The sequence below is a fragment of the Thalia democratica genome, chromosome 3 (genome assembly GCF_965202585.1).
Source record: "Thalia democratica chromosome 3, ktThaDemo2.hap1.1, whole genome shotgun sequence".
NCBI lineage: Eukaryota > Metazoa > Chordata > Thaliacea > Salpida > Salpidae > Thalia > Thalia democratica.
In genome coordinates this window covers 64,857,132-64,867,892 of record NC_139167.1, presented here as the reverse complement: position 1 = coordinate 64,867,892, position 10,761 = coordinate 64,857,132, and positions in this window count along the sequence as shown.

The following is a 10,761-nucleotide window of genomic DNA, read 5'->3' as shown; positions in this document are numbered from 1 at the left end:
ACAACCAAATAATAAAATGCCTTTAATTTTGCAACTAGCTTTTGCTAATAAATTTAGTATAAGCTTTAAAAGTTTCTAGTAAGAATTGTTTTAATGAATTAAATCAATCTTAGAAAACTAATATTAAAAAAAATCTCGTAACTCATTATTTTATTGCAGCTAACTTTTCAAAATATTTTGCTTTTCTACATATGTCTTATAGCAGTCTAAACATTTATACTAACGTTATTTCATAGTAAATATGACTATTTTTTGACTAGTAGATTTTGAAAATGCGTTAACTTTTTCAATGATTTTAAGCTTAAAAACCTTAAAAAATGTTTAAGTTTTTAAGAAGTATTAGTACCAATATAAATACTATTTAATATAAAAACTAAATAAAGTTACTTGTCTTAGTTGTTAAACAGTAGTAATAACTTAAACATTCCTTTAAATTGAGGTAAAAAGTATTTATTATATATTTTAAATATAATGAAACATAATGTTAGAAGTGACGTCATATAAGATCTATTATCTACTCTCAACAACTAGGTTCATATTCAAATATAAAAACAAAAGTCAAATAATAATAGTCTTTTAAACATTTACTTTTTTTGGTAAAATAAGTTAAATTTTAACGGAGTTTGAAAACTGTAAACAAACAAGATCCCAATTAAATATAATTTACAATATATTTTATAACTTTAAAAAAGTTTAAACCAATTAATTTGTACTTATATTATAGAATCATAGATTTTAGTAAACCATTTAAGTTTTGTTAAAACTTTAGTTTCAACACTTTAGTTTCAACATAAAAATAAATAATTCTAGGTTTAGTATTATTATCATTAATTATGTTTTTTCTGTTTTTCAGTATTAACTTAAGTAATACAGTGTTAAAAACGACAAAAGTAAAAATTAACGTCTAAAAAAATAAGTAAATGTTCAAGGAATTTGATTTATATTTTTTCATATAAATGAACTTCAAAAAGTACTTTTCAAATAGTGTAAACCAAAAGCAATAAGATTAAAAAGTGTTTTTAACTCCATATAAAAAGCTATCAAAGCAGAAAAATTTTGAGTAACATCAAAACAAGTTTTGCGACTAAAACTGTAAATAAAGCTTTATTCTCTTATAAAGCGCAATTACTTTGTAACGTAATGTATTCAATAACTGGTAAATTGCGCCAAACTATTCTAAATATTAAAATATGTATGTTCTTACTTCTGTAAGAAGAAAACTTATAAATATGTATCAGTACTTGAAAGCTGTTCAACACAGCTAAAAACTCTATTTATATTCAAACTAATATAATGCATAACTATTCTTAACTTTAGTAACCTAACTTTATTTACTTGATTAATAATAATTAATATTGAGCGCAAACAACAACTTTGTACATATCTTTATTTGTACAGATTATTTATGTAAAATAAAATATTTTGTTTAAATAAATGCTTTATTACATTTATTATTGCCATAAATAATTTATTAATCAAGATTACTATCATGATCAAGATTTAAACTAAAAAAAAACGTTTATTTTAACATAAAAGACTAAAATGAGGTTAAAAACTATTCTAAAACATAAAACAAAAAATAAACGAAAACTTGTGAAAAATCTTAATTTGACTATAAATAAAAATATCAAGAAAATTAGATTAAACATTTGATTAAAGGTCCTTTTCTTTAATTGATAGCAAACGTTAACAAAATATTTTATTTACCTTTTTGATTTGTAAATGCAAATCTTACTTTTGAATAAATTATCAATTTAAAAAAACCATGATTACTTAAAAAACAAGGGAGAATGTTTTTCTTCTCTTTATTACCACATAACTAAAACAATAATTCTACAACCAAACAAGTAAATACAATTTAGGTTCTTTAATTTGCTTCTGATCAACATCATTAGCAAAATAAATGAAAATCTGTAAAATTTTAAGTTTAAACTAAGCTACTAACTTAATAACTTTCAATAACTTTTCTACATTTAAATTAACGAAAAATTAATAAATTAAAGATATTTTGGTAACAAAAAGTTTCAAATTATCAAGATCTTCTCACTTCCAATAAAATAAACATGATCATGTTTTACTTATCTCATAAAACTCAATTTACAAATAAAAACTTCTACTTTTACAATTTTATATTATTTATTTAGTCACAGTTTTGTGACCTATAAAATGTCTTCTTCATAACACTAACACACTCAAGATAACTTTATAGATTAAATAATTTATTGTCTTAATTTTCTTTATAGTAAAACAACAACATTACGTCATGAATATCTTCAAAATTCTCAAATAGTTAAAAATTATAATTTTAGTTTATTAGCAAACTTTAGTACTTTAGTAGTGTAAAGTTGTTCTTAAATATTTAAACGAGCTTGCTAAAACCGAAAGAAATATTTTTAATAAGACAAATATTTTTATTCATAGTCAAAGCAAAAAAATTAATGCTAAAATTTTAAATTAGACTATATCTACTAAAATTTGTAAATTTGTTTGAAATAAACATTACAAAATTATTATAACATTTGTTGTCTAAATTTGAAACAGGATTATTTCTAACAATATGTCTTGTTTACGCATCTTACATTGATTCAAATGTGAATACATACGAACAACGGTTTTTTGTTAATAAAAGTTTAGTATAAAAAAAACAAGAAAAACAAGCAAAGTTTAAATTTTACTTAACAGTTATAAATTTGTAAAACTCACACAAAAATAAAACAATATTATTTTTGTTACTAAAAACTAGTATAAAAACGTGCAAAATTGTTCCGTATCATTGAGTTAAGTCTATCATATGTACTACACATGTACTACGACTACTACTAGATTTGAGCTATAATTATTGTAAATTAAATAATTATAATTCTAATGGTACAAGGACTAACTGAAAGTAAATTATTTTTCATTTAAAACTAGCTTTACAGCTTGCTTATAAAATTTATTTTACTACATTTAAATAAAAAACATTTTACAAAAGTAGCTTACCTTTAAATACTTTGTTTAAATATTTTATTTTACTCTGCTACCACATAACTAAAACAGTAGTTATACATCTGAAGCATTTTTGTTGAGTATGTTTATAAAAATAATCTATCTAAAAATAATGATTTTCAAATTCATTCATTTAATACTTGTGAATTTTGAAATACTGCTCCTGGTGTTAATATTTAAAAAGGTTACAAGTATAAATAAAATAAATACGTCATAAAAGCTTTCAATGTAATTATTTGTAATCTTCGAAAAATGTCAAATTGCAATAATTAAGTATAAAAAATCTGATAAATAGTTCTGTTTTATTCAAATAATTTTGTCAAAGCCGATACACTTAATATTAATGCTATGTTAGTTATTAAAGCATTTAGTAAAAAAAAGAAAAACAGAATATAGATAATTACAATGCGAAATTTTCAATTGAACTACTAGTTTAAAAATTTGCGAAGTTATAGTTCATCATTTATACAAGGTTTCTTATATTTAAATATTAGTAGAAAAGTATTCAAAACTGTTCTGTTTTATTAAAATACAACAATCAACTACACTACAAATGTTTTTAGTATTCATCTTACAAATAAAACTGTTAATGTCAAACTAAATAATTAAAGTTTAGAGTTACACATGTTAACTTAAAAAGACTTCCATTATATAACCACTACAACTCAATTCAATATCAATTATAATGCATTCAAAGAGTTTGCAATTGTATTTTACCTAAGCTTTTAATACTAAATTGTATTAAATAATATAAACACGATTTCAGTTGATTATGTTTGTTTTTGTACGTTCATATTTAGAGAAAAAACCTATAATATTTTGCTTGAAAGTCAAACAATTTTATTGTGTTTGTTTATAAATTTAAGAGAATTTTTTTTACAGAAATGAAAATTTGTATTGATTTCAATATGGCATTCTGCTAAAGAACTAGCTTTAATTTAGATACCCATTTAATAGAGTAGAAGAGTTTATGCATGTTAAAAACTTAAATAATTATTTAAAGCATTATAACGTTCATAACAAAAAGGAAAAAAAATAATGTTAAATTAAAACTTTCCTAAGAAAAGTTTAAGTAAGTAATTCATAATGTTAAAATAATACTTTGTAAAAAAAAATGTTAAAATGTAGAATTTACAATTGAAGTTTCAGATTTAGTCACAGTAATGTGACTTTAATTTTTTTTTTGTTTTTAAGTTTCCGAAAAGTTACTTTTCTTACTAAATTAAAGAGATTAAGTACACATATTAAGTCTAAAACAAATTAGATATGTAATTAAGAGCTTTAGAGAGCAAATGTTTCAAAATTTTAAAGTATGTTTTTTTGCGAAAACTGAGTAAACAGAGTATGAGAAATTTGATTTGAAGTTCGTTTTAAACGCTTTTAGGTATAAGTGAATATTATTTATCATAAGTAAGTTAAGTTCCATCTGAAATCAATATAATAACTTGCCTATTTGCATCCGTATCTAGACTTGAGAATAGATATTTTGTAAATTTGCCTTGTTTAAGCCTCTTATACTATTAAAATTACTCTTAAACATTATATAGTGAAATAAAATATCTATCAAAAATTCAAATAACGTTTACTGTTTAAAAAAACGAAAATAGCCAGAGTTTTCTATTATTTATCACTTGAGCTTTTGATACTGAACTAGATTTGGTGATATTATCATGGTTTTTATTTATCAGGTATTTTTTTTTATATTGGTATTAAAATGAAAAACTCTAAAGACTATTTATAATTAAAATTCGAACTGTCAATATATTAACAACTCAGTGTTTTAAAATCGTTGTTTATAATTAGTTACTAAACAGTGTAATTTCATCTTTGTAGCTCATATAAATACTTAAATATATGTAAATGATACCACTAAAAGCTAATACAAGCCTTTTTTTTCCATTTATTAGTTCAAAAAAAAAATGGTTGTGAGCAAATAAACGGATATTAACTTTATGTAAGTTTTTAAGTTTCATAATGTTTAAAATTAAACTTACTCACTCAGACTTTAAAGTTAATAATTAAGTACAGTTTTAATTTAATAAAAATTTATGCAGTTTTAAACTGTCACTGCAGTATTAAAGAGAATTTAAAAATTGCATTTGGTTTTTACAACGGTTTTAACAAGTAATATGTTAATTAAAACGTTTATTTTTCAATATATAAAGAGTCAAGATATGGCGTTACGAACAAAAAAAAAATAGTATTCATTTATAAAACTGTTTAAAACCGTTTATAAAAAATTATCGCACGTAATAAACAACAGGTATTGAAATAATTTGAAAAACTATGTAGTGCCTTATAGTAAATATATAGGTAAAGTTAGTAAAGAAAAAATTTAATAATCACAACTTTGAGGCTGTTTATTTACTTAAGATTAAGTTTATCATTTATTCTGTAGTTTATTTCAAAATTTAATACAAAAATGCTATTGCTATTTACGAAACTGTTTGCAAAATTCTCATTATCGAATTAACTTTTTTGTTCCTAACGCCATATCTTAATTCTTTGTTTTTAAACTCAGAGCGCTAAGCTAAACACCTTTTTACAAAACTATGTTTGACAGCTTCTTTCTTTTCTTCTATCCACCAAGAAAGCAGAATAATTGCTATGTTGTTGTTATTTGAATCTGTTTTTATTGTATAGATAATTTATTTTTGAATATATTATTAGTCTTGTGCTTAAATTCGTAAGTAAAACTAAAATAATTCAAATCTTAGCACAAATGTACTGTGGTGAAGGTCTAGTAAACTATATTTTAAATCAAAACCTCGTAAAGATATATTTATGCAGCAAATAGCACAGCTTTTAAAAGTTTTGTTTGTAAAAACACGTAAAACAGCATTAGCTCACACAAAAACTAAACAACTATAAAAAGGTCGGCAGAAATTGGATGGTTGAGGGCTTAATTACGAAAAAAATGTTGGCCGGCTGTGGTTTCAGTCGTTATTCTTAATAAAAGACTCCAAAATGTTTAATGAAAGTTTCAAATTTGACCTAAATTTTTGTTTAAAATTTAATTTAAAACAGCTACAGAAAGTTTACTTGCTAACTAGCTTTAAAAGTGATTTATTTTAAATTTATTGTTAAACTCGTTTTAAATATATACGTTTAGCTTTAATTAGATTACTAATGTATAAAAGTATAAATTAAAGTTTTTAGAATAATTTGTATGGTTTCTTAGAAACTTAACTGATACAATTATATGCTTAAAAAATGTAGAGAAAGCGAAAAAAAAAAAATTAAAAAAAAATATTTAATGCTTTTTATGACGTCATTGATATAAACCAGCAAACAAAACCTTAAAACAATAATATAAATACAATACTTAAACATTATCTAATTGTTTTTCTTTTCTTTACTTTTATAACAGCATTTAAAAGCCTATTAAAATTATCACTTAAAATGCAGCAAATGAATTTTAGTCATCATAAAATATTCTTATTAATACAAAACTAGTTTATTGTCAATTATCTTGCTTATATAATTTTAAAAACAGTACTTAAGGGCCATTAAGAAATATACAACTTAAGTTTTAAGATATTATTTAGAACTCAAATATAGACAGACTTGATTTTTTGTAGCTGACACTTTTTCTGTTAAGAAATGTAAGTTTTTAAACCTTGCCTTTCTTAAAATACGTAAAAATTTTCAAAACTTCTAAACAAACTGGTTATATAAAATTTTAAATGATAGTTGTTTGGTATTACATAAATACCTTTTTTAATTGTTAGGTAAAATTTCGAATTTTTTTTCATAGACAAGTTAAAAGTTTTTTTTTTCTTTGTTATCATGATCTTTTATTAAACTACAATCCCTTTTAAAATATCACTATTTATAACTACTAGTACCAGAAAAATTTAGATTTTACTTATAAAAGAAAATAATATAAAAATAAATTTTAGATACTATAAGTTATTTCATAGAAAGATTTGAAACTTTTTTTTAACATTTAATTTTCAATTTTGTTAAAGAATTATTTCAAAATTGTATGATTTACATTTTCAATAATTTTTTAATTACAAAAAATAAGTTAAACCTTATATTTATAAATAATTTTTATTTTTGTTTTGATAAATTTTATTTATAACACAAAATCGGTAAAAATTTATTTATAATATTTTTGAACTTTTAAGTACGAAAATTTTTGCAATAATATGATTTTAGCCAAAATAAGCTGTTCTTAGCTCATTAAATAACAATTTGCATTAAAATAAACTCTACTATATCGAGGATACACTTTAATGTCTTGTTTAAACTTTCTAGTTTGCCTATTATCTCTATTAATTTTAGAGTTATCAAAATTTATGATTTTTATAAAAATTAAAAAAAAAAATGGTTAACTTCTAATACAACTACTATTAATTAAATTTTATAAACATAAAATAGAATTACAAAATTTAAAGAACTTTTTAAATTTTGTCATACTTTAATCGATTTATGATTTATGATAAAAAAATTTAAATTCAAATAATTAAACAAGTACTCAAAAGTGTGGCAAAATCTGTAAAAATCGGTTAAAACCTTTAATCTACTTTAAACAATACTAATAAAACATTTTACTTTTGGATTAATTAATTAACTTACTAAATAAGATCTGAATGATTTGTGAGTAAACTCTAAGAAATATCTTTAGCTACTTTAGCTTTAGTTTAATTGTTACGGACTTACACGTAGAAAATATAAGATAATAAGTTAAATTTACAAGATAAAAAAAAGTCAAATCTTAAAAATAAGCGAATTTTAGAAAATAAATGTTTATGGTTAGTGATGTCAGCACTCAGTGTTTGTTCATAACAACTAATTAAATGCAACGATATATTAATAAGAAATTTTTAGTTTTCTGTTCTGGTTACTATTCTGATTTTGTCCGTAAGAAAGATTAAAAAAGTTAAACAAACTGTGACTTATATACAACTTACCTTCATAAAAAGTTAAATAAAATAGTTAAGTTTTATTATTGAAAGCAAAAATTATCTAAATGTATATATTTATAATCATGTAATGCAACCTATGATTATGAAGAGTCTTTATTTAAATAACCTTTTTTTAAAGCTAATAGTAATAAGTAGGTTGTTATATCTATATATTATTGATACACTACAAATTCATTTATTTTCCTTTAATAAAGTATTACAAATACTTCACAACATAATTTAGTTTTAGTTTTCAAAAAATGTCAAGTTAAACAATAATTTACGTTTAAACAATCTAATATTGTTTAACTAAAAGATTGTTTTTAATTTTCCAAAATAGTTTTGTAATATTATTAATGTTTGTAGTATACTACTTCCAGTAATTTAATATTTTGTAAATTAATATAGTCGCAATCTTGTGACATATAAAATATCGCATTACCCATTTGCTATTAAACTTATTACCTGACTAATTTATGTAGAAATTTTATGTATTTTTTACTCTAAAATTAACTGCTTACGTCATAAATACCTTAAGAGCACAAATATTTTAGAATTTTAAAAATAATGTATCGCGAAATTTTAGTATTAAGAGTATAAGAAAATGCTGTGCTTAATTATAACAAGTTTTTCAAAAATAATATATTTGTTCCAACTGCTACTTTTTTTTTATTATCTTAAATCAGAGTCTAAAGTAAAAAAGCTTGATGTTAAAAAAAAGTTTTATTTACTGAATTTAAAAAAAAAGTTACACTTGAATTAAACAGTTAAGCTACATGAATCCTTATCAACATATCAAAACGGACTATTTTTAACTATAACTTACTATAACCTGTGACACTATTGAAATTTGATTTGTAAGAACAACTTATATTAATTATATAATGTTAAGAGTAAAGAACATAAAAAAAAGTAACTTAAGTGTTTAGTTTCCATTTAATGTAATTGTTTAAAAGTTACTTAAGATTTCACACAAAAGTGGTACAAATTTTGAATTGCTAAATATTAGAATAGGAAATAAGTTTGCATTCCCATATTACAGCTCTATATGAAATCTCATCAGTTGGAGCATTCATTCTAGACCACACTCCTGTTGCTAATATGTTGTTCAATCAGACACATGTATTATTTGTGTATATTCTAAAATTCTTTTTTAAACTACTTTAATTTTTATAAAAAGTTTTTTATTTGAATTCTAAATATTTAAATGGATATAATTTTCTACTTTCTTTAAAGATATTCTGGTTTGGTTTAACTCTTGTGTAAAAGTTTTAATCACGTTTGAATATTTTCTTAAGTATATTTTATGTATTTGCTAATGTTTGCAGTTGTTCTTTAATACAAAATATATTTATTCAAGTCGTGCCTAGTTTTATATAAGTAGCCTTATATAATATATAATATTAGTATTATATACATCATAAGTACCTTCAAATTACGTTTATTTTTAAAGTTTACACATTAGAAAACACTGTTGTTAAAGCGTTAAGTACTGTATTGTTATAAATATCTTTTAAAGCCTTAAAATGAAAAATAAACTCATGTCAATACTTTTTTATAAAATCTAAGGTTTATGTTGATTTCAGAATTTTACTCTGCTAGTTTTAGTGCCGTTTTAATTTATAAAAATAACTTAATGTAGGTCAAAATTTGAATAGATATTTAAACCAATTTACACTTATTAGAAAAACAAACAAAAAATAATTTGAATTAAAGAACTTTGAAAAAAAAATTCAACAATCAATTATCATTTAGCTAATGTATTGTTATTTTTATCATAATTTTGTAAATAATTTTCGATAAAAAAGTCAAATTACTTTCTTTCAGTTTAGCTAAACTTGTCACAAGTACTGTGACATATAAACTTCAGTTATTGTTTTCATATAGTATAAGTTAGTATTTTTTTATTTAAGTAGAAAAACTTATGTATTTTTTTACTTGAAAAAAACTACATACGTTATAAATGTATTTAGAGTGTAAATTTTTCGAAGTTTATTTAATTTATATAGTGAAACACAAAACTATAAAGAGTGTAAGAAAATATTTTGTTTTGTTGAAATTCTATAACCTTGTCGTAAAATTAATCTTGACATAATAATTTTCGTTTAAGTTAAGTTAATTAAATACAACCAGAACATAACAGTTTGCCTAAAAGATTCCTTATTTACAATTTAAAAAAGAATTAATTACAATGTCTGTATCTTACTGAAATTGATTATAAAAAAACTTCTGTTGGTTACTAAAAAACTATCAAATAACTACATCTTATATTTGTACGTTTCGTCATTTTAAAAATCCGTTTGTTTCAATATTTCTAAAGCTAATAGTATAATATTAACGATTAAACAAATTTAAATTTCCAGTGTTATAATTTTTATTACATTGATTTAGTCACAGTTTTAAGAGTTACAAATATTGAATCACGAAATAAGATATTTAATACTTAGTATAGAAAAGTTTCATATTGTTAAACGAAAAAAAAACTACATTACGTTCATAAGTAGCTTCAGATTGCAAATATTTAACAGCTTGATAAATTTTCAGATTGCGTAATTTAGTAAAGAGATTGTAAAGATTGTTGTGTGTTTGCTTTAAATCCTAAAGTTGAAAACTAATTCAACTACATTTTTACTGAAATACTTCAAGGTAAAAAATTAAAAAAACAATTTTTATTTAGCTTAGGTATTTTTATTAATATTGTGTGTATGTTTTGTAAAAAAAATACGACTAAGGTAGAAAACTTATATCTATTAAGTTGTAGTTTACTGATTAGTCACAGCTTCGTGACTTATAAAATAACTCTGTTTATGCAATACAATATTAATAAAAACTTTCTCATTTATATGTAGAAATTCATGTA